Source organism: Kogia breviceps, chromosome 2 (genome assembly GCF_026419965.1).
Source record: "Kogia breviceps isolate mKogBre1 chromosome 2, mKogBre1 haplotype 1, whole genome shotgun sequence".
Taxonomy (NCBI): domain Eukaryota; kingdom Metazoa; phylum Chordata; class Mammalia; order Artiodactyla; family Physeteridae; genus Kogia; species Kogia breviceps.
Genome location: NC_081311.1, coordinates 101,975,823 through 102,001,696, shown reverse-complemented (window position 1 = coordinate 102,001,696; position 25,874 = coordinate 101,975,823).

Sequence of the window (25,874 nt, the reverse complement as noted above, 5' to 3'; positions counted from 1 at the left end):
ATTAAAGAAAAAATGCCTGTTATCAATTCAGCCTGAAATTGTGCAATGCTAGTGATTTGTGAGGGTGGGATGTATAAGCCAAGCATATGGTCTGAGATGCACTCAAATCCAGTCATAAATTAGGATATGGCTGGGGGTAAAGTTTTCATCCAATTATAAGATTTGTGATGCTTATTTTTAATGTTTTTGGTTTGGAAGTCAGAAGAGAAGTACAAACCACATTTGGACTGACTTTCACTTTTAGAATGAGATAGAAGCTTTCAAACAATTTTTGCAATTTGCTTCCAAATATTTTTTAAGGAGCAGAATTGTCTTCAAATTAAATCTTATTTGGGATTCCATGATATTGAATAGACAATGTCATGATCTATCAGCACAAATTTATTTTGTAAGCTCAAATGTATAACATTTCTTTTATATAAAGTTAATCAGGGAGAAAAATAGGTCTGTTTTGATGAGCAATGATATTTGAAATTAGAACTTAATATCACAGTCTTTTATCAGTTCCAGAATCCACTTTGTTCCATACGTTTTCTCCTTGCTACCACATATTTGAGAAAACAATGGGGTTTACACATAAAGGGGCAGTAGAAGAATATTCTTTAATTAACTACAAGTAGCAGAAGGTATTTTATCCTAAGTTTTCCCTCAGAATAAGTTTCATTGGCACATAAGTCGGTATATCAGTTGTTTCCCATTAGCTAAGTTTTTTAAAAGTAAAGTTTAAAAATGGCTACTTTGGTTAGTTATAGTTTCAGTACCCAGTGCTATTTCTTTCTGCTTTATGGTTGCCCTGTCTCATATTACACCTGTTCTTGGGTAGTTCCAGAATCTTCTGGGACAATCTGGGTGCAATTAGTGATCCAGCATTTCATGGTATTTAATCTGAGTTCCAGGAATTCCTGGCAGTCCAGTGGTTAGGACTCCATGCTTTCACTGCCATGGGCCCGGGGTTCAATCCTTGGTCAGGGAACTAAGATCCCACAAGCTGTGTGGTGTGGGCAAAAAAATAAAATAATAATAATAATAATCTGAGTTCCTGGTAACCCAGGAATTTGATTTGATTTCACTTAAAAATATATTACCCATTTTCAAAGTGTCATCTTAAAAGACACGTATATCTTATCACACTGAAGACATCTGATGTGCTGACTTTACTGTCTACCACCCTAACTTCTTTGGTGAGACTTTGCATAAAGCATCTTCTGTTACCTTTGGTTAATGGAAGAGTGTACTGAGATTAATCAAGGACTTATCCCCTATGTATCAGAGATTTCTCATTGTCTTTGCAATACCCATTTTATGCTTCTTTCTAAAAATAGGACCTCACAACAAGGTACCCAGCTAGAAGACATTTCCCAGCCTTCTTTGCAATAAGATGAGATCACATGACCTAGTTCTAGTCAATAAGGTATAAACAGTGTCGTATTGCACTTCCAGGGTATTCCTTATGGGAGATTCAGTTCTAAGGTATTCTCCCTTATTGTCCTTCCACACTTTTCCTTTCCTTTGTCCTGGAATGTGAAGGCTGGAGCTTCAGCAGCCACCTTGGACCATGAGGTGATCTTGAGGATGGCAGCTTAAGGATGATAATGCAGATTGATAGAAGAAACCTGAATCCGTGATGGTTCTGGAACCATCATGCTAGCTCTGGAATTCCTACCTCTGAACTTCTTTGACTTCTTCTTGTTTAAGCTGTACTTATATATAGTCAAACCAAATTCTGACTGATGCTATCAGAAAGCCCAGGTCTAGAAAGAACTATGAATCTTTAGGTTGGCAGATATTCCAGTTAACATCATTTTGATTGCATGTAATGGACACTCAAGTAATGGTGGATTAAGTAATATATTTATTTTACATAATGGAAAGTCAGAAGGTAGGTGGTTTCAAAGTTGATTCAACAAGTTGGTGATCTCACAGTGGATCCAGGCTCTTTCCCTTCTTCTGCTTTTCCAACGTCTACATTTAGGAAATGTCTCCCCATCTTGATCTCAAGATATCTACACACAATCACACTCAAGGAAGACAGCAAAGAGGCTGACCTATCTTTGAGCATCCATATATATATTTTTTTCTTTTTTTTATAATCAAGGAATATATATTTCCAATATACCCTCAGGTGGACTTCACCTTATTTGCTAGACCTGGACATCTTGCCCATCACTAGACCACTAGCTAACAAAGAAATGCATTACCATGATTGACTTAAAAGCAAATACAAATTATCCCTTGAGATTGTGCACTTTGCAATGTAAACAAAATTGAGATTCTGTAAACCAGGGGAGAAGTAAATGGCTCCTGGATTGGTAAGATAATAGACTCTCCTAAGAGATATTTTAAATAGCATTAGCAGGTCAGCTAAAGAGCAGTGAGCCTAATGGAACCAACCAGTATGCAGGGCCTCCTGGGACTCACCTCTGCCCACAAGGGAGGGTAGAGTTGACTCCCAGGCTGGCCCAGTGGAAGCCAGAGAATTCTAGCAAGCTGGACGTTCTTGAGAAATAATGCGGGGGTAAGGACCGCCACACCCAAGTTTCCTCCTGTGGGAGCAGGATGAAGCTGCAAGGGACCCACTGCTCTGAAAAATCCATGTCCACCAGCCTCACTTATCTAGTGTTGTTGGGAAATGAGATTGACTACATTAACAAGATGTCCACATAACTTAAAAGGCTAAAGTATTCAATGACTTTTCCTAAAATATATATTATTCAGCCTTCTTTGCTAAAATATACGAAAATTTTTGAGCTATTTTTTTGGGTAGATCACAGTCATCTTTAAGAACATCAATTTTCCTAACAGCTTTATTAAGATGTAATTTACATGACATAAAATTCACCTGTTTGGGCTTCCCTGGTGGTGCAGGGGTTGACAGTCCGCCTGCCGATGCACGGGACGCAGGTTTGCGCCCCGGTCCGGGAAGATCCCACGTGCCGCGGAGCGGCTGGGCCCGTGAGACATGGCCGTTGAGCCTGCGCATCCGGAGCCTGTGCTCCGCAACGGGAGAGGCCGCAACAGTGAGAGGCCCGCATACCGCAAAAAAAAAACCCAAAAAACAAAAAAGCAAAAAAACAAACAAAAAAAAAAATGAAAGGATGCTCAACATCATGAATCATTAGAGAAATGCAAATCAAAACTACAATGAGATATCACCTCACACCCATTAGAATGGGCATCATCAGAAAATCTACAAACAACAAATGCTGGAGAGGGTGTGGAGAAAAGGGAACCCTCTTGCACTGCTGGTGGGAATGTAAATTGATACAGCCACTATGGAGAACAGTATGGAGGTTCCTTAAAAAACTAAAAATAGAAGTACCATACAACCCAGCAATCTCACTACTGGGCATATACCCTGAGAAAACCATAATTCAAAAAGAGACATTCACCACAATGTTCATGGCAGCACTATTTACAATAGACAGGACATGGAAGCAACCTAAATGCCCATCAACAAATGAATGGATAAAGAAGATGTGGCACATATATACAATGGAATATTACTCAGCCATAAAAAGAAACAAAATTGAGTTATTTGTAGTGAGGTGGATGGACCTAGGGTCTGTCATACAAAGTGAAGTAAGTCAGAAAGAGAAAAACAAATATCATATGCCAAAACATATATATTAAATCTAAAAAAAAAATGTTCTAATGGGCATAGGGGCAGGACAGGAATAAAGACACAGACGTAGAGAATGGACTTGAGGAAAGGAAGAGGGGGAAGGGTAACCTGGGACAAAGTGAGAGAGTGGCATGGACATATATACACTACCAAATGTAAAATAGATAGCTAGTGGGAAGCAGCCGCATAGCACAGAGAGATCAGCTCGGTGCTGTGTGACCACCTAGAGGTGTGGGATAAGGAGGGTGGGAGGGAGATGCAAGAGGGTGGGGGTATGGCAAAATATGTTTAAATATAGCTGATTTACTTTGTTATACAGCAGAAACTAACACAACATTGTAAAGCCATTATACTCCAATAAAGATGTTAAAAAAAATCAGTAAGTATAGTAAAGAAAAAAAAAATCTATCTTAAATTGAAAAGAAAAACCTCCAGGGAGGGACTTCCCTGGTGGCGGGGTGATTAAGAATCTGCCTGCCAATGCAGGGGACACGGGTTTGACCCCTGGTCCGGGAAGATCCCACATGCCGCGGAGCACCTAAGCCTGTCCACCACAACTACCGAGCCTGCGCTCTACAGCCTGCGAGCCACAACTACTAAGCCCGTGCGCCACAACTACTGAGCCTGTTCTCTAGAGCCAGCGAGCCACAGCTACTGAAGCCTATGCGCCTAGAGCCCGTGCTCTGCAACAAGAGAAGCTACGGCAATGAGAAGCCCACGCACCACAACAGAGTAGCCGCCGCTCTCCGCAACTAGAGGAAGCCCACACGCTGCAACGAAGACCCAATGCAGCCAAAATAAATAAGTAAATAAATTTATAAAAAGAAAAAAAAAGTCTCTCCAGGTAATCCTAAACTACATCCTGGCTTAAGAATCACTTATACCAACCAGACAGTGTCATGGGACGGGAGCTTTTCATGCCTTCTTCATAACCTGCGTGGTGATGTCAATATACACTATTGCAGATTTTAGAAACATTTCTTGAGTACTTACTAGGTGCCAAGCACCCTGAAACATTTTACATGCATCGACTCATTTAATAATGACAATGGCCCTTTGGAGTAGGTGCTATTATCACCTGCACTTTATAGATGAAGAAGCTGAGTCTCATTGCAATTGAGTAACTTGCTCCACACTGTGTAACTAATAAATGAAGAAGGCAGAGGAGTTAGGATTCGAATCCACAGTCTTAATCCGTGATCGCTATTGTAGAGGAGGACATGAAATTCTGACCTAGTTTGGAAACCTGGTCTTCTGAATTCAAATGATAGCAATGCTACTTTAATACTAGACATAATTACTACTAGTCATGTTAATACTACTACTACTACCAATAAAATGATCATTTCTACATTTTGTTCACATTTATTGAAAGCTTATATGATCCAGATATTGTGCAAAGGACCTTATTTAATTTAATTCTTGTACCAACTTAACTGAAGTAGCTCCTATTATCTCTGTTGTTCTTTTCAGGTCAGGCAATTGAAACTTATAAGGGTCAATGATGGTACCTGAGGTTCTTGGTGGAGCTGGGATTCAAATCCAGGTCTGGTTGACTGCTAACTGCCACTATTTCTATGGTACTCTATGCATATAAACATGAATGTACACACACAACAATATGGATATTCTGTTCAGCGCTTCCAGTGACTCCTTCCCAGGGGCAGTTGGATTCCAAAAAAAATTGTTTTTAAGTCACCAGTGACAGTTCTTCTTATTTGAATAAGTGGTTCTGGATGAATATTGGCCCACATAGGAAAAAAAAAGCGAAAAAGAGTATATTCAGGGAAAAGTAGATAAAGTTATAAAGACTTAGTCTAGGCTTCTGGGGTCAAGGATAAGTTTCCCTCATGTGTGTACGAACCATGTCCAAAGCTTGGGTGCAGGAGAACCTCTAGAAGGGTGGAGGGACAGTCGAAGAGGGAGAGGTTGTCCAGCCAAGAGAACAAGGGAAAACTAGAAGATGCTCTGTGAGACCACAGATCTGACACAATCTGAATAAGTGATATTTAGTCCTGGTGCAGGGAAGACTGATTGGCAGTTAATATAGAGGAAGGCATGTGACTTCATAGGATAAGGATGCAATTCGTTTCATGTCCTGGAAACAGGGAGACTGGAAGTCTAAAAGAGATGCAAAAATGAGGGCAACAAAGGGAGAGATGGCATTGGTTCATAGCTCATGATAACAATTCCAAACACAGATAAATGGGAAGTGGAAATCACACCTTTGCTTTTCCAGGAACAAGAAAAACTGAGGAGAATTGATGAAACTAAAGATTCACGAGCATTTCTAGGCAATATTCCAGACAAAGCATATGCTAAAAAGGCTACAAGGTACATGGCTTGGGTGAAACTGCCAAAATGGAATAGACGTTGAGAAGGTGTGTCACTGACTTTGGAGCCTGCAATAAGACCATAATCTTTCGCTGATGAAAGATGAGTTTGACCTGGTTAAGAAAGGTTATAGTGTACAATTCCGCTGGTCCTCTTCAAGGGGCCCCTGACGACTCTCAGCCTCCAGTGGGCTACTCGGGACCACGTGGTATCCCTGACCACTTCTAAGTTTGGGTGTGTTTGGCAGCAGTGTTGAATTCCATGGACTTCCACCCAGAGGTGATGAATTTATTGAACAAATGTGTTCTATCTAGTGAACAGGTCCGTTCACAGTCTGTCTCGCATAGCCTCTGAAAGCCAGTGTTGTTATTTCTCCCCAGGTGTGTGAGTGTGTGTGTGGGCACACATGTGTGGAGTTGTAGGTGAGAGGTGGAAGTGGGGAAAGGTCAATATTTATGAGTGGGTTTCTAAGATTTTATTTTATTTTTCTTATTTCATTTCCATGATCAACATATGCTTTCTGGTGTCTAAGACCCCGTGATTTCACATTTATAAGTGACTCAAAACAAAACCTTATTATAGGAAATTAGATTCTTTTGCTTCAGCTTATTTTTCATCTTTGACTTCATAAAAATGGAAAGAAATTCTATTACCAGAGAGACGGCTTTCACTTAGAATGTTATTAAAACAAATATCCCAAATGCCTGTGAACTAGGCTGGACTCTCTCTGTATAATTGCAAATATATTCAGCACATTGCCTGAGTTTTCTGCACATCTCTCTCTAGGCCCAGCCCATGTAACATGGCTTTTCTCTCCTCTCCAGGCTGTAGGTCCCTTCTTGATTTCTTCCTTCTTTTAATTCCTTGCTGTCAGTATGAGCCACTTCTCCTCTTTACATATGACTAAACTTCTCCTGGACCCCGGTCAGATTTCACTGGGGGCAATCTCATACCCATAGGCCTTCAGTTCTAATTATTTAAGCCACATGACTAATCTATGGAAAATCCCCAGGTTTTAGCCATTTCCAGACATTCTGGCATCTTCACAACAAAGATGTGATTTTTCCAAAAGGCTGAGTTTCTTGTTTGTTGTTGTTCATTTACACCGTTCACTGAGTCTGTCCTGATGAATCCTGTTGCATTTGCCAGAGAGATGACCTATTTTTCCAGTGTGAGTGGGGATGTTGTTTTTGCCTGAGTGTTGAATGCAAAGCAGCGGCGTTTATTGAACGCCCACTGTGCGCCTAATACCATGACTGTCAGCTGCAAGCCAGTTGGAAATAAAGTGCTGACATTGTCTTTGCCCTCAAGGAACTCACCCCCTAATGGGGAAATGGGGTGAAAGACAAACATAGAAGAAAACAATTTTAAAAGGGCAAAGAATCAAATGCCAGTGACTTCAAGTGCCCCAGCTTTGGCTGACTGCCTGTGATGGGAACCCCACAGGAGCTGAGCCTGAGCGGGAGAAAAGGGAACAGGATGGAGGGCCATATCTTAGGGACATGATCTCCAAACTTCAGTTATTTGGGGGCTGGCACAATTTCTGCCATGTCTATGTCCTTATCATTTTAAAAAATTTTACTCACTTTTTCTAGGTTACATTCATTTATTTTTTAAAAAAGGTATTTAAAAATTAGAAGGGAAATTAATGTCAATATTATTGCCCTGAATGTAAATAGGTAGTAGTAAAGCATATATATGGATACATATGTATCTTTGTATCCATTGTAGAAACACAATGAAAACAAAACAACATTATGGCTTTCAGCTAGCTATTGCTGCCTGAGCAGCAATAGCTGTTGTCTTGTTACACAGGGAAGTTAGCAAAAAGTGGTGGAAACCTTAAAGCCACACCAGCATCGAGCTGAGAAGGCTTCTCTGATGTAAGAAGGGATGTGAAGAGAAGTGAAAGGGAAATGATGTTCTCAGTGTTGTCACTGTGCTGTGATTATTTCCCCCTCAGATGTGTATACAACTTAAAGGAACCTGATGTCTGGCCCGGGAGGGACCACACTGCAGAAGGCCCTGGCTAGGAGAGGCACCCTAGGGAACCCGTCACAGTTAGGAGGCTGTTGCTGGTGAGGGTTGCTGGTAACAGTGGACACAGTGGTTCAGTTGTGCTTTAGGTAAAACTATTGCCCGGAGGTCAATTCATGGGCGGAGCCAGGCTTCCCGGGTGGGCGGCCGAGCAATTCAAAAGTCACCTGTGGGGCTTCCCTGGTGGTGCAGTGGTTGAGAGTCCACCTGCCGATTCAGGGGACACATATTCGTGCCCCGGTCCGGGAGGATCCCACATGCCGCAGAGCGGCGGGGCCCGTGAGCCATGGCCGCTGAGCCTGTGCGTTCGGAGCCTGTGCTCCGCAAATGGGAGAGGCCACAGCAGTGAGAGGCCCGCGTACAGCAAAAAAAAAAAAAAAAAAAAGTCAACTGTGCTTTGATGGCACACGCTGACAGCGCCCTCCTCAGGCCCGGATGGGATGTGCACCTGAGGGCAGCACAGAGGAGAATCCAAGCTGCGCAGAGGGGTGAAGCAGAGATGATGGGCTGCACAGGTAATGGGTGGTGCCCCCGCCTGGGGACCACACCGGCTCACACCCTGGCAGTTTCTTCCACTTCTCTGGCCAGCCCCTTGCCACCCACCTTTCCTGCTCTGCCTATAATTTGAGCTTCCTCCCTGCTGCCACCTCCTGGCTCCTTACTGTGCTGCCCACAAAACCCATGAGACTCTTAAGTTTAAGATGCTCATACAAAGACGTTAAAGGAAGCAGAATAGGGCCTCCCTGGTGGCGGAGCGGTTGAGAGTCCGCCTGCCGATGCAGGGGACGCGGGTTCGTGCCCCGGTCCGGGAAGATCCCACGTGCCGCGGAGCGGCTGGGCCCGTGAGCCATGGCCGCTGCGCCTGCGCGTCCGGAGCCTGTGCTCCGCAACGGGAGAGGCCACAGCAGTGAGAGGCCCGCGTACCGCAAAAAAAAAAAAAGGAAGCAGAATAAAACACGACTGCAACATTGATGGTCAGACTTTGAGAAAAAGTGGTTGAAAGGGTGGTGGCTTCAGGGGCTGGTCCCACTACCAAACAACAATCTAGGCTCCTTTCTGCCAAGGGATTCAAACAAGGGCTTGCTCCTCCAGGCGTTCAGATCTGGTGGTGCCGAGGAATTCCACGTCCCCTGCACGCTCCGCCCATTGAGCTACCAGGGTTCCCTGTGGCTGTGTCGGTCAGTCCCCATGGCCATAGCTTGTCTATGACACCAGGGAAGTCTAAGTCCCAGATCCAATTAACAGCAAGATAGACAGAGGGGAGAACACGGGAGCCCAGTGGGCGAGGCTGCACTTTACCATCCCCGGGCTGGGCTTGCAGCTGTGCGATTTTTGAGCCCTCCTAGGTAACAGCGTCGCAGTATCAGCAAGCCAGACTTCAGGGGTGGGCGGAGCCCTCTGTCCAGGCATGGCCTGAGGGTCCGGGGCCAGAGCGGTCAGTGTCCATTGCCCGGGTGCAGAGGGGCGTGCACTCTCCCAAGCAGGCTCTCCCTTCCTTCTGCACCCAGGTCTACTTGTGTACCCACTTCATAGCTCTGATCACACTGCATCCCACCCATGGGCTTGAGCCTGTTCCCCTCTCCAGGCCATGGGTTCACGTCTTCTTTTTTTTTAACATCTTTATTGGAGTATAATTGCTTTACAATCGTGTGTTAGTTTCTGCTTTACAACAAAGTGAATCCGTTATACATATACATATGTCCCCATATCTCTTCCCTCTTGTGTCTCCCTCCCTCCCACCCTCCCTATCCCACCCCTCTAGGTGTTCACAGAGCACCGAGCTGATCTCCCTGTGCTATGCGGCTGCTTCCCACTAGCTATCTAATTTACGTTTGGTAGTGTGTATATATCCATGCCACTCTCTCACTTCGTCACAACTTACCCTTCCCCCTGCCCATATCCTCAAGTCCATGCTCTAGTAAGTCTGTGTCTTTATTCCTGTCTTACCCCTAGGTTCTTCATGACTTTTTTTTTCTTAGATTCCACATATATGTGTTAGCATACGGTATTTGTCTTTGCAACCCCACACCTACTATGGCATTTAGCAATGTGCAAACACAGCAGACAGCATTCTTAGCGGGTAGCATCTGAACCTCCTTTACTTAAAACAGAATATATATAAATGAAATATATTAGTTCAAGTGTTCACAGTCTGTGGAAGGACCAGCATAATGATCGGAGACCACATGGTCAGGATCAATGTCCACCCCTCCCCCCAACCCCATGAGGCTGGTCAGTAAAGACCCTGCTTCCGCCATTCTTCTTCCATACCTCAGATCCCAGCCTGACGGAGGACAAGGGCTTCTGTCACTGCTGCCGCTTATCCGCATTATTTTCCTAACCACCACTAGCTGGAAAAGCGTTCCTCTGAGATCTGCCCTCTTAGCTTCCCTTTATGTCAACATCTCTTGTGAATCAAATCGCTGATTTTTGAAATCCAAGGCTGGAAAAGATAAGTATTTCTAGCTTCCACCGTGGGGAGCCCGGGCTTATAAGGGAGCACATTCTCCAAATATAGGAAGGCTGTTTAAATAATGATGGAGGGCATGAAGCCTGATAAATTCCAAACAATAAATATATGTTCAAAGAATAAAACAGAAGGCGTCATTAATTTTTTCAAAATTCTTGAAAATGGACCCAAACTATTGTTTTACATTCATGGCCATCTGGGAGAAGAATCTGCGTATACGGGGATTCTACCTGCAGCTGCTAGAGTGGCTGAAATTTCGAAAGCATCTGCTGGGTATTTGAGGGTAGAGTGACCAGAAGGGCCATTCAATTTTCACAGTGGTGATCAGCAGATATTTATTAAGCTCCAACTATGTGCCGGGTTGAGCTTTGGACGGATTCCCACCAGGCTACTTAAACTTTGAACCACACACTGACAATTTTCCACACCATGAACGAAAAAATGTGGAAACCCGCTAGAAATTACAAGGGGTTTTCCTCTGCACTGCATTGTGATGTGGGAGCTGGTCCCCCAGTTATACGGCAAGTCAACTGGAAACTTACTCCAGGCTGACCTGTCTCAGGAAATGTTCTAATTTACATCAGTTCTGCAAAAAGGCAGAAGCCGTCTCCTTCTTTGTGGCCATGTTGGAGTGCTTGTATCACATCCATACAGAATTAAGTCTTTTTAAGGCATCAGTTCTGTTAGAGGTGGTTTTGCCTCTATTGGCTTACCCAGTGTTACTGAAGCTAGATGCTAGAACATCAAACAAAACAGTCGGCTCTGATATCCCAAGCCCAGAAACATCAGTGTAACTATGCCTGCAGGGCTCTGTAACACTGAGGCTTATGACAATGACAAAAGAATTTGTTGAGAGTGACTGAAACCAAATTCCAAAATGAGAATGACTGTTTTATCAGTCACATAGTGTGGGGCGGGGATGGGAGAGGTACAAATAACCCAGTTTCTTCCCCCAGTTTACAGTTTTCCTCCTCTACTCCCCCAACCCCACATCAAAATGTAACATCCCAACATTAGGACAAAATTTAAAAAATAATTGCCAGGAACCTCAGAAGCCATGAAACACAATAATGAATGAACTCAGCTACACAAATTGTGAAACTGGCTTTTTGGTTTGCTTTTTTTCAGGGACATAGTACATTTCTCAATTTTTCCATCATGGTGGCAACAAAAAGCAGGATAAACTATTTCCCACGCATCATGGGAAGACTCCACCACTGCTGTCTCAGCTTGTGCCTCTCCTGGCACAAATGCTTCATCTCTGATGTGGGGAAGGGAGGTTGAGTATGCCTCTAATTTATTACAGTGACTTACGCCTATGTAATTAAAAACACCAAACACTCTAGTACAAACCTGTGGACACCATACTGCTAAGTTAAGAAAAATGTAGGGTACCCAAGCAAGCTATCTAACAGCCCTACATCTGCTCTGCTCTGCTCTATTATTCTTGTTTGAATACCCGAGCTCTTACCTGGTCCTTTGTGCTTCAGCTCCTACCTTGAAAGGCAATTCCTGTCTCGTGTTGCTGTCTCATTCCCTTCTGTCTGGCTTGTGTCCTGTCTGGTGTTCAAGTTTCCCAAGACCTGGGAATGTACCTTGTTTTTAGCGGGTATGGAATGTGGGTCTTGTACCTGGTAGGACTGCTTTGGTAAGACCCTTCTACCTCCTCCAGGCCACGTGCCAGCCCAGATGTCTGCAGTCACAGCTGCCAGACCCCCTCCGCTATGGAATATCTGTCTGGTATCTAGTCCTTGCCCTAGCAAATTCCGCCCAGTCAATTTCTGACTTGCCGGTTCAAATAGTAGATTAATGTATGTGATGGAGAAAACTGGGGGTGTCATCTCAGAATGTAGGTTGATATCAAATCAAGGAGGATTTTGAATGTTTATGAAAGAGTTTAAGTTTATTGTGGAGATAACAGAGAGTGACTGTTTCCTGAGCAAGGTAAGGATAGGGTCCTAGCTGTACTTCAGGAAGTGATGGCAGATCTATTTCTAGGAGATATAGGACGGGAAATTGTGGTAACTATACAGATGGAACGTACTAAAGGCCTAAACCAGGGTGGGGCTGCAGGGTGGAGGTGGAAGAAGGTGAGAGAAGAGTGATAAAAGGAATTTTCACATATTGAGATATAGCAAAGTCATTCTGGCTCATTCTGGCTTATATGAGTTAACTTGAATTTGATGCTAACTAAAACAGCCTGTTTGTGGCCTATCACACATACATTGTACATCTGCTTTAATTATTTAAAAAAGGGCACACTGGCCGGAAACAATGTCCATGTTAAAAATAAAGATGAAATGCCCCTCTTTCTGGGACACCAGTGCTGGGACTCCTTTGATGATAAGACTCCCCTCCCAGGTGCCAGGGCCATACTGTACATGCTGGATGTGTACGTTCTGGTCTGTTTTTGCAAAACTTTGAAGAAATAGATCCCTGACTTGTTTCATATTCTGTGTTCTTGACAAGATATAAAACTGTGCTGATAAACACTGCTTCTCCAGAGGTGTTTCTCACACTCATCTGGGAAACAGGCTTCTGGGCGAGTCTTCAGTTTGGCTCAACCAAAACTCTGTTATTCTTATTTTGATTGTTCATTGATTATTTTCATCGACAAGAGCAAGGCATGATGTTGAGTTTCCACCTGAGTGACTGGGTGGGGCTGCCTCATGGGATATGCTGGCTGGGCAGGTAGGGTAGGGAGAGAGGATGTGTGTGCTTTTAGGTTTTTACATGGAAACATCGAGTAGAGAGGGGACATCTGTGAGGAGTGATTCAAAGTCACTGAGATGAAGGTGTGGAGCCCAGGAGGAGGAGTCGTTGTCAGTGTGGAGGTTTGTTGGTGGGGACATAACACTGCTCAGGTGCTCAGGGCCAAAAGATCTTTTTGCTCCATGTAGACCTGAACTTGAGCTCCAGGACAGCCTTGGGGGCTCTGGAGCCCGACACAGATAACACTCACTGTAAAAGGAGTACAGGCTTTCCAGCAGAAGAGCTAAGTTCAAACCTAGCTCACCTGCTTATGAGCTGAGTGACTCAGGGCGGGTTACTCAACACCTGTGAGCCTGCATCTCCTCATGTGTAAAATGAGATTAATGAGAATGCTCTGTAGCAGGGTTGTGAGGTTTAGTGATGCTTATTTCAGTGCTTCTGTGTTTCCTTCCACAAAGTAGGTGTGTAGTAAATTGTAGCTATTATTATTACCGGACTTGGGTGTTCACAAATGATTATGATATTTTAGGAAGTCATTAGATGAGTCCCTCTTGAATTTTTACATTGCTTTCTCATTCACTTACCTTTATTTTATTTAAATTTATTTACTTATGTAGCACTTTTTTTTTTTTTTTTTTTTTTTTTTTTTGCTGTACGCGGGCCTCTCACCGCTGTGGCCTCTCCCGCTGCGGAGCGCAGGCTCCGGACGCGCAGGCTCAGCGGCCACGGCTCACGGGCCCAGCCGCTCCGCGGCATGTGGGATCTTCCCAGACCGGGGCACGAACCCGCGTCCCCTGCATCGGCAGGCGGACTCTCAACAACTGCACCACCAGGGAAGCCCCTATGTAGCATTTTTAATTGAAGTATAGCTGATGTATAATATTATATAAATTACAGGTATACAATATAGTGATTCACAATTTTAAAAGGTTATGCTCGATTTATGGTTATTATAAAATATTTGCTAAATTCCCTGTGTTGTACAATATATCCTTGTAGCTTATTTATACCTAATAGTTTGTACCTCTTAATTCCCTACCTCTGTATTGCACCTTCCCCCAACAAATGGGACTTAATTAGACTTAAAAGCTTTTGCTTAGCAAAGGAAACTATCAACAAAACAAAAGGACAACCTACAGAATGGGAGAAAATATTTGCAAATAATATGACTGATAAGGGGTTAATACTCAAAATATATAAACAGCTCATACAACTCAATATCGAAAATCAAACAACCTGACTAAAAAATGAGCAGAAGAACTGAATAGACATTTTTCCAAAGAGGAAATGCAGATGGCCAATAGGCACATGAAGAGATGCTCAACACTGCTAATCATCAGGGAAATGCAAATCAAAACCACAATGAGGGGCTTCCCTGGTGGCGCAGTGGTTGAGAATCCGCCTGCCGATGCAGGGGACACGGGTTCGTGCCCCGGTCCGGGAAGATCCCACGTGCCGCGGAGCGGCTGGGCCCATGAGCCGTGGCCGCTGGGCCTGCGCGTCCGGAGCCTGTGCTCCGCAACGGGAGAGGCCACGGCAGTGAGAGGCCTGCAAACCACAAAAAAAAAAAAAACCCACAATGAGATATCACCTCACACCTGCCAGAATGGCTATCATCAAAAAGAACACAAATAATAAATATTGCTGGGGACGTGGAGAAAAGGGAACCGTCCTACTCTGTTGGTAGGAATGTAAATTGGTGTAGCCACTGTGAAAAACAGTATGGTTGTTTCTCAAAAAACTAAAATTAGAACTACCATATGACCCAGTTCTAATCCTGGTCTATATCTGAAGAAAACTAAAACACTACAGTAATTCAAAAAGATACATGCACCCCAATGTTCATAGCAGCATTATTTACAATAGCCAAGATATGGAAGCAAACTAAGTGTCCATCAACAGATGAATGAATAAAGAAGATGTGGTACTGTACACCTGAAACTAGCACAACATTGTAAATGAATTATAATCCAATAAAATTTTTTTAAAAGATGTGGTAATTTTCTAATTAAAAATTAAATTCAATTTAAAATGTTAAAATAAAAATTGTGTATTTTTAATGTGTACACCATGATATATATATATATATACACACACACACACACACACACACAGTGAAATGATTATTATAGTTAAGCTAATTACCATAGTCATCTCTCACATAAGTATCTTTTTATTTTTTAGTGAGAACAGCTGAAATTTACTCTCTAAGCAAATTTCTAGTGTGCAGTACGGTATTGTAAACTATAGTCATCATGCTATAGATTAGATCTCTAGAAAGTATTCATTCTACATAACTGCAGCTTTGTACCTTTGACCAATGTCTCCTCATTTCCCTCAAACAGAGAGCTTAAGCTGCAGAGGCTTCTTTATTGTACTTTGGTTCTGCCCTTATTTTTTAAAGGTTCTGATTTGTACCTGATGTATCAGAAAAAGAAACATTTCAACAAAGTGTCTTGTTGGAAACTAATAGCCCCAGCCATCATCTGATGACTTTATTTCTTATTCCATTCATAATTAAAAGTTGCTAATTTGAAATTTTATATGTTTGTTTTAGATTCAAAGTCTTTGGTAAAAGTTGCATGTTAAGGATGACTGAAATAATTCTAGAAGAGCTATTTTGGAGTAGTTGTAGAGAAATGCATTTGAACTAATGTGATATAAAACTACAGTAAAATGGAAATTTCATGTACTTGCCAAAATTCTCAGTTTGTAAAATTACCTTCATTTCTTTGCCATCAGATGCTTATATTAATAGTAATAAAATAAGTTATTGACATTTTCCATAAAATAAGACAAAGCAAAACAGAAAAAAACTCTACTCTCTGTTTCTATGAATTCAACTTTTTTAGATTTCACATTTCAGTGAGATCATATTAACATGCTTTATGGACGAGGATATAGAGGTCAGAGTGGGTGACGCATGTAGTGACACCATGGGCTCAGGCCTGCCCTTCACACCCACAAAGCTGACCAGAAATCTACAGCTGCAGGAGGAATACGCTGAATTTCATCAGATTCTTAGAACTGCCCTCTTTCTACTTTGAATTGGAAAATATCCCTGGGAACACAAATTAATTATGCCTTAAGTAACCACCTGGGTGTGATTGCTTACTCGCTGTCTCCTGAGAAAAACAAGTGCCCACCCCCGTCCCCCATCTCTTCATCTTTCTGTGCAATTGATTTGTGCTAATCCTGGAACGAATTTACACATTGGAAGCCTTGTCCTTCGGAGTCCAGGATTCCACCTCCTACCCTGTCACCATCTGGCCAGACTGTGTGGAAATGGGGGCTGGGGGAGCAGGCAGCAGCCTGCAGTGGGCCCTTTGCAGGAGCGATCGTGCTGGGCCTTAACTTGCAGAGGACCTGGGCGTCCCTGCCATGTGCACAAGCACACAGGTCAGTGGGGCAGGTCAAAGGAGAGGGTGCAGGAACCCCGAAACAAAGACCTGTCCCTCATGGCCGTCCATTGTCCCCAGTGGAAGCCATACATCATGTGGCTTCCCTCAGCAGCTGGATGCGCCAGCTGCCTCCTGAGGGATCTTTTCTTTCTCTTGCCTGCCCCAGGAGCACTTGATGGCTGTCTTTTCAAAGCTATTTCCTCTTAAGACCCTTATGCACAACGTTTTGAATGCTGTGAGGCCAGCCCCATTTTGGACTCTTTGAAGTTTTTGCATTGTTTTGAGTGGGGGGAATACAAACCAGGGATCATCTTGGCTGGTCCCTCAGAAGTTGTCCACAACAAAATGGGGGAGCCTTGAAGTTGGATTTTTAGTGCAAAGACATGCGATGCTTTGGAATTTCCCCTTGTCATGATTAAGTAGGAAGAGCAAGCAGCATGCATCAGGCTGCCTGTTGCTTGCATGAATCAAGTGGTCCTGCCTTTTTTCCATGACTGATGTGTTAATATGAGCCCTGGACTCCCATTTGAATCTGAAGGCAGATTGTTATTGCATGTATGCATCATCCAGCCCTTGTTAAAATGTTATTGCAGAACTTTTCCCAGAGCCATGAGCGAAATCTGGTTATGATTCCATCATGATGGAAACTCGCTGCATGTATGTTGCAAGGTAACAGATTAGATTTAGTGACTCAAATGGGCAGTTAACTTAGATTTAATGGAACTGTAATTGTACAGCGAATTTGAAATGCCCTTTTGATTACTGCATCCGAGTTATATTGAAGTACATACTTGCCATTATGTCTTGACATTTGAAAACAATCACATCGAATCTAATGAGAGGGAACCCAGTAAGAAAACTCAGTTACCTTTCAAGGGTGCCAGGTTTTCCATTTCAGCTCTGTGGTTTTCACTGACTATGGCATTTTTCTCCCAGTTGTGACAGAAAGATAATAAATGTCGTTGGCGTAATTACTCTCATCATAGTGTTTTTCTAGTAAGCACCCCAAATTATCCAGCCTACAGTTTTCTTCTTCAGGCTGCTTCTGACACCCTACATTTGTTTTTCTCTCATTCCCCCAAGGTTGGTGAAGATACAAGAAAAATACACCACAGTTCCCTGGGATAAATTTGTTCTTAAGTTTAATTCAACAGTTTGAGTGCCTGCAGTATGCCAGGCTTTAGGCTAGGTGTTGCGACATAAAAATGAATTTAAATATCATCTTCGTTGTCAGTAAACTTTTCTCTTTTTGTCCTCCTCCTCTTCTTTTGTCATGATAGTAGTCCTTGTCCTCCTCAACATCTATTGAAAATGTACATACAGGAGCCACTGTGTTAATTTCTTATCTCATGTCTCATCTCAATTACATCTCCTAACAACCCTGTGATTAGGTGCCATTATTCCCTTCTGCACATGAAGAAATAAAGACTTAAGTTAAATACCTAGCAGAGGAACTGAGTTCAAGGTGAGATCTGTTTGATTGCAACTTCCATCCTCAGAACCACACATGTTTAAGACTTCTCAGGTGATTCTGTTATTCTCAACATTTGTAACAACTTTTCAGGACCTACTGAATAGGGTGAAGCTCTTAAGGTGCTTCATAATGGAGCCTCAGTTACCTTTCCAAGCTCCAGCTCCACTTCTGTGCACTGAGTTAACCTAGTACGTGGAACTACTCAACTTTCCCTTTCATCCACTCTCTCAGCCATTGTGCACATGGCTCCCTTTATCAGCAATGCCAGCAATGCCTTTTCCTTCTCTTCTCCATCTGTCAAAACCCTTCCTACTCTTCAAGGTGGCTCCAAAGCCCCATCTCCCTGAAGCCCCCTCTGATCCTCTAAGAATAAATCATACTTCCTCCATGATTGCAAATCTTGGTAGAACTTCTCTTGCTGTTCGTAGCCCATTCTGCCTTGTTAACTGTTAACTTTTCACCCCCAATATCCTCAACCACTCTGCATGTTCCTTAAATGGACCTTCCGCATCTTGCTAGCTCCATGATACCTAGTACAATGTCTTATGAGCTCTAAAAAAATACTTGCTGAATTGATATTTGTTTAGCTGCAGGAGATGCATGGTGCAATTTCAGATGCTATATATTGGGGGGAAATGTGTTCAATAATTCCAAGCTATAGTTTCTGAAATTCTCCACTCAAGGGTTCTTTAACAGAGTAGAGTCATTCAGGGAGGACTCAGAATGCTTTTTAAGAAATAGATAACTAACTACTAAAATTCTAAAGAATCATAGGAAAGATAAAGCTATTATTTTATTCAACCCTGAGGCTACTCATGGAAAGAAAAGTTTAATTTTTTTCAGTGTATTTAAACTAAAAACAAAACAAAACACAACAGTTTACTCATTTCTCTTACCCCTATTTATGCTTCTGGCAACCACCAATCTGTTCTCTGTATCTGTGAGCTATGAGCTTAGTTTTTGTTTTGTTTTGTTCTGTTTTTCTACATTCCATATGTAAAAGAGATCATATGGTATCTGTATTTTTATGTTTGACTTATTTCACTTAACATAATGCCCTCAAGGTCCATCTTTGTTGTCACTCACAAATGGCAAGATTTCTTTTCTATGTCTGAATAATGTTCCAATGAATATATATAACATATGTATACCACATCTTCTTTATCCATCCATCCATTGATGAACACTTAGATTACTTCCATAGCTTGGTTATTGTAAATAGTGCTGCAGTGAATATGGGGGTGCATATATGTCTTCAAATTAGCATTTTTGTTTTCTTTGGACAAATAGCCAGAAGTGGAATTGCTAGATCATATGGTCATTCTATTTTTTAATTTTTTGAGGAAACTCCATACAGTAAGCCCCTACATACGAACCTGCAAGTTGTGAACTTTCAAAGATGCGAACTTGCATTCTCGTGTCCAATCACGTAAGTTAGTTCATGTGACTGGCATACATTGTCACGTGCAGCTTGCCTTCTGTCTCCTATTGCTGATGATCCTTCAGCTCTGCCATCTCCCACCTCCTCTTCCTCCTCCAGTTAGTAACTCTTCTTGTCTGTTCACTTGATGCCAGCTCCTGGATGCCAGCTGCTGTACTGTACTACTCTACTTTTTAAGGTACTGTACTGTAAGGTTAAAAATGTTTTCTTTATTTTTTGTTTGTTTGTTTTTTATGTATTATTTGTGTGAAAAGTATTATAAACCTATTACAGTACAGTACTATATAGCCAATTGTGTTAGTTGGGTACCTAGACAAACTTTGTGGGACTTACAAACAAATTGGACTTATGAACGTGCTCTCGGAATGGAACTCGTTTGTATGTAGGGGATGTGCTGTACTGTTTTCCATAGTGGCTGCATCAATTTACACTCCCACCAACAGTGCACAAGTGTTCACTTTTCTCCACATCCTTACCGACACTTTTTATTTCTTGTCTTTTTGATAACAGCCATCTGACAGGTATGAGGTGATATCTTATTGTGGCTTTAATTTGCATTTCCCTCATGATTAATGATGTAGAGCATCTTTTCATGTACCTGTTGGCAATATGTATGTTTTCTTTAGAAAAATGTCTATTCAGATCTTCTGTCCATTTTTAAAATCAGATTGTTTGTTTTTTGCTATTGAGTTGTATGAGTTCTTTATTATTCTTATCAGATATATGATATACAAATATTTTTCCCATTCAGTAAGTTACATTTCATTTTGTTGATGATTTTCTTTGCTGTGTAGAAGCCTTTAGTTTGGTGTTTGTTTATTTTTCCTTCTGTTGCTTTTACTTTTGGTGTCAGACTCAAAAAATCATCACCGAGACCTATGGCAAGGAGCTTACCGCCTATGTTTTCTTCTAAGGGTTTTATGGTTTCAGGTCTTACATTCACGTCTTTGATCCACTTTGAGTGATTTTTTTGTATGCTGTAAGATAGAGGTACAGTTTCATTATTTTGCATGTGGCTGTCCAATTTTCCCAACACCATTTATTGAAGAGTCTGTCCTTTCCACATTGCATGTTCTTATTATGTATATATTCAATTAACTTACGTATATTTGGAGGGTTAATTCTGGGTTCTTTATTCTGTTCCACTGATCTAGTGTCTGTTTTTTATGCCAATACCATACTACTTTAATCACTTAGCTTTGTAATATAGTTTGAAATCAGGGAGAGTAATGCCTCTAGTTTTGTTCTTCTTTCTTAAGATTGCTTTGGATATTCGGGTTCTTTTATGGTTTTATGCAAATTTTAGGACTATTTGTTCTATTTCTGTGAAAAAATACCATTGAAATTTTGATAGGTATTGCACTGAATCTTTAGATTGCTTTGGGTCATATGGTCATTTTAACAGATTAATTCTTCCAATCCATGAGCACAAAATATCTCTTGTTTTACTTGTGTCTTCTTCATTTCCTTTCATTAATATCTGACAGTTTTCATTACATAGGTCTTTCATCTCCTTGGTTAAATTTATTCCTAGGTATTTTATTCTTTTCAGTGCAAGTTTAAATGGTATTGTTTTCTTAATTTCTCTTTCTGATAATTCATTATTAGTGTATAGAAATTCAACAGATATTTATGTATTGACTCTGTATTCCATAAATCTACTGAGTTTGTCTATTAATTATAATAATTTTTTAATGGAATCTTCAGGGTTTTCCATATATAATATGTCATCTGCAAATAGTGACAGTTTTGTTTCTTTCCTACCAATTTCAATGCCTTTTATTTCTTTTTCTTGCCTAATTGCTCTGTCTAGGACTTCCAATACTATGTTGAATAACAGTGGCAAGAGTGGGCATCCTTGTCTTATTCCTAATCTTAGAGGAAAAGCTTTCAGCTTTTCACCATTGAGTATGATGTTAACTGTGGACTTATCATATATGGTCTTTATTATTTTGAGGTACATTCCCTCTATACCCATTTTGTTGAGAGTTTTTTTTTTTTAATCATAAATGGTTATTGAATTTTGTCAAATGCTTTTGTGTGCATCTATTGAGATGATCATATAATTTTTATAATTAATTTTGTTAATGTGATATATCACCTTGACTGATTTGCAGCCTTGCAGCCTTACATTCCTGGAATAAATCCCACTTGATTATGGTATATGATCCTTTTAATGTATTTGTTAATTCAATTTGCTAATAGTTTATTGAGAATTTTTGCATCTGTGTTGATTAGGGTTATTGGCCTGTAATTTTCTTTCCTTGTGATATCCTTGTCTGGTTTTTGTATCAGGGTAATGTTGACCACATAAAATGAGTTTGGAAAAATTCCCTCCTCTTCTATTGTTTGGAAGAGTTTGAGAAGGATTGGTATTAATTTTTCTTTGAATGTCTGGTAGAATTTACCAGTAAACTGTCTGATCCTGGACTTTTGTTTTTTGAGAGGTTTTTGTTTACTAATTCAATCTCCTTACTACTAATTGGTCCATTTATACCATTTATTTTATCTTGGCTCAGTCTCAGTAAGTTGTATGTTTCTAAGGACTTGTCCATTTCTTATAGGTTGTCCTATTTTTTAGCATATAATTGTTTTTAATGATCTCTTTTGTATTTCTGTGGTATCAGTTGTAATAGCTCCTCTTTCATTTGTGATTTTATTTATTTGAGCCTTCTCTCTCTTTCTCTAGGTGAGTACAGCTAAAATTTGTTAACTTTATCTTTTCAAAGAATCAGCTCTTAACTCCATTGATCTTTTTATTGTCTTCGAAGTCTCTATTTTGTTTATTTCTGCCCTAATCTTTGTTATTTCCTTCCATCTACTAACTTTGGGCTTTTTCTAGTTCCTTGAGGTGTAAAGTTAAGTCATTTATTTTTATTTTTATTTTTATTTATTTTTTTGCGGTATGTGGGCCTTTCACTGTTGTGGAGCACAGGCTCTGGACGCACAGGCTCAGCGGCCATGGCTCACGGGTCCAGCCACTCTGCGGCATGTGGGATCTTCCCAGACTGGGGCACCAACCCGTGTCCCCTGCATCGGCAGGTGGATTCTCAATGACTGAGCCACCAGGGAAGCCCAGGTCATTTATTTTAAACCTTCTTGTTCCTGAGGTAGGCATTTATCACTATGAACTTCCATCTTAGAGCTACTTTTGCTGCATCCCATAAAATGTGGTATGTTACATTTCCATTTTCATTTGTCTCAAATTTTTATTTCTCTGTTTATTTCTTCTTTGACCTATTGGTTGTTCAGTAGCATGTTGTTTAATCTTTCACATTTGTGAATTTTTCAGTTTTCTTTGTTTAATTAATTTCTAGTTTCATACCATTGTGGTTAGAAAAGATGCTTGATATGATTTCAACACTTTAGATTTATTAAGACTCATTTTCTGGCTTAATGACATATGGTCTAGGTTGGAAAATATTCCATGTGTAATAAGAGACAAAGACCCTTCTGTGTCTCTTATTACAGTCTTTGTTTTGAAGTATATTATGTCTGATATAAGTACAGCTACTCCAACTTCTTTTGGTTTACATTTGCATGGAATATCTTTTTTCATCCATTTGCTTTCAGTTTGTGTACGTCCGTCTATCTAAAGTGAGTCTCTTGTAGGCCTCATATAGATGAGTCTTGTTATTTTTTTACTTATGCAGCCACTCTCTGTCTTTTGATTGAAGAATTTAGTCCATTTACATTTAAAATAATTCTTGACAGGTATATGATATTGCCATTTTGTTAATTGTTTTCTGGATGTTTTTGTACTACCTCTTTGCTCCTCTCTTCTTCTTTTGCTCTTTTCCTTTGTGATTTGACGACTTTCTTTAGTGGTATGGTTATATTCCTTTCTCTTTATCTTTTGTGTATTTACTAAAGGTTTTTGCTTTGTGGTTACCAAGGAGCTTACATACAACAACTTATGTTTATAACAGTCTATTTCAACTTAAGTTTTATCCCATTGTAAAGCTCAACATTATCACTTTCCACTCCACCTTTTATGTTTTTTTTTTTTTTTTTTTTTTTTTTTTTTTTTTGTGGTACGCGGGCCTCTCACCGTTGTGGCCTCTCCCATTGCGGAGCGCAGGCTCCGGACGCGCAGGCTCAGCGGCCATGGCTCACGGGCCCAGCCGCTCTGCGGCATGTGGGATCTTCCCGGACCGGGGCACGAACCCGTGTCCCCTGCATCGGCAGGCGGATTCTCAACCACTGCGCCACCAGGGAAGCCCCACCTTTTATGTTTTTGATGCCACATTTTACATCTTTTTTTCTTGTGTATCTCTTAACTAATTATTGTAATCAAGTTATTTTTACTATTTTTGTCTTTTAACCTTCTTATTAGCTTTATAATTGCCTGATTCAATACATTTACTATGTTTTTAGCTTCCCAGTGAGATTTGTTTTTTTCATATGTATTCTTGTTACTAGCTAGCACCCTTTCTTTTTGTCTTAAAGAAATCCCTTTAACGTTTCTTGTAAGGACGATTTAGGGGTGGTGAGCTCCTTTAGCTTTTGCTTGTCTGGAAAACTCTTTATCTCTCCTTCCCTTTTGAGTAATAACTTTGCCAGGTAGAGTATTCTTGGTTGGAAGTTTCTTTCTTTTAGCACTTTGAACATTCTACATTGCTCCTTTTTGTCCCGCAAAGTTTCTGGTGAAAAATCTGCTGCTAGTCTTATGGAGATTCCCTTGTACATAAAAAGTTGTTTTTAGCTTGCTTCTTTTAATAATCTCTCCTTGTCTTTAACTTTTGACATTTTAATTGTAATGTGTCCTGGAGTAGGTCTCTTTGGGGTCCTCTTATTTGGAACTCTCTGGGCTTCCTGGATCTGGAGGTCTGTTTCCTTCTTCATGTTAGAGAAATTTTCAGCCATTATTTCTTCAAATAATATTTCTGTCCCCTTCCCTCTCTCTTCTCCTTCTGGGTGCCCTATGATGTGAATGTTAGTCCATTTCATGTTGTTCCATAAGTCCTTTAAGCTATCTTCACTTTTCTTTATTCTTTTTTTTCTGCTCTGAATGGAAGATTTTAAACAAACAACATGAAGGGGAGCAGAATATGCCATCCCCAAATATGTCACTTTGGCATATTGACTTTTTTGAATTAAAGTTACTTAAGACACAGTCAGTGCAAGAAGGACACTCTGACTTCATTTGTCCTCCTGAAAGCAGGAAATACATCTTCCATATGCAACGTACCCTCCCTACATCAGGAAGGTAGAAGGCATCCTTATCACCAGAGATAGGGAATTTATGGCCAAGAAGGCTATATAAACAAACCTTGTTACTTCTTCACTGGTTTGCTATCCCAAGCCCAAACCCCTTTGTCTTGCCAATTCTTCACAAATTTATTATTTTCTTGTCTAAAAGGTATAAATACTACCTGCTTTGGTCACTTCTTTGAGTCTCATATTTTTATGGACTCCCGTATGTACAAAATTAAATATGTTTAATTCTCCTGTTAATCTTTCTTATGTCATATTAATTATTAGACCAATCAAAGAATCTAGAATGGAGGAAGGAAAACATTTTCCTCCCCTACAAAAATTATATGAACATGAAAGAAACAACTAAGCATAGTTAGCTATAAGGCCCTTACCACAGCTGAACTTTGAATGCAAAATCATGGAAAGGTACCAGTGTGGATGTAAATTCAATTATGCTGTTTGTAGGACGAGGCTGTGTATGTATTTTGCACCCAGTTCCAGTGTGGGGGAGTGCGGTTGTTTCTTCACACCAAGAAATTCTTGGACACCACCTTGGTGTCCTATAACACTACTCAATTCTGACACTTTTTACATGGAGATAGCATTAGATCCCATAGGTTAAGGGTTCAGTCCTACAAGGTGATGTCCCTTCCTTCAGATGCCAATTGTAAGTCCAGGTTGTCACCTGTGCTTCTGACTGACTGGTTACAGATGGGAGGTTCCAATGACTCCCTTTCCTTGGGTTTGATTAATTTGCTAAAGCAGCTCACAGAACTCAGAAAAAATCTTTTATTACTAGATTACTGGTTTGTTATAAAAGGATATAACTCAGAAAGAGCCAGATGGAGGAAATACATAGGGCAAGGTATGAGGAAAGGGCACAGAGGTTCCATGCCCTCTCTGAATACACCATTCTCCCCAAATCTCCAAGTGTTCATCAACCCAGAAGTTCTCCAAACCCCCATCCCTTGGATTTTTATGGAGGATTTATTACATAGGCATACTTGATTAAATTATCAGCTACTGGTGATTGATTCAATCTCCAGCCCCTGTCCCCTCCCAAGGGGTCAGTAGGGGTGGAACTGGAAGTTCTAACCCTCTAATAACATGGTTGGTTCCTCTGGAAACCTACCCTTATCCTTAGGTGCCTTCCAAAAGTCACCTATTAATGTAACGATACACCA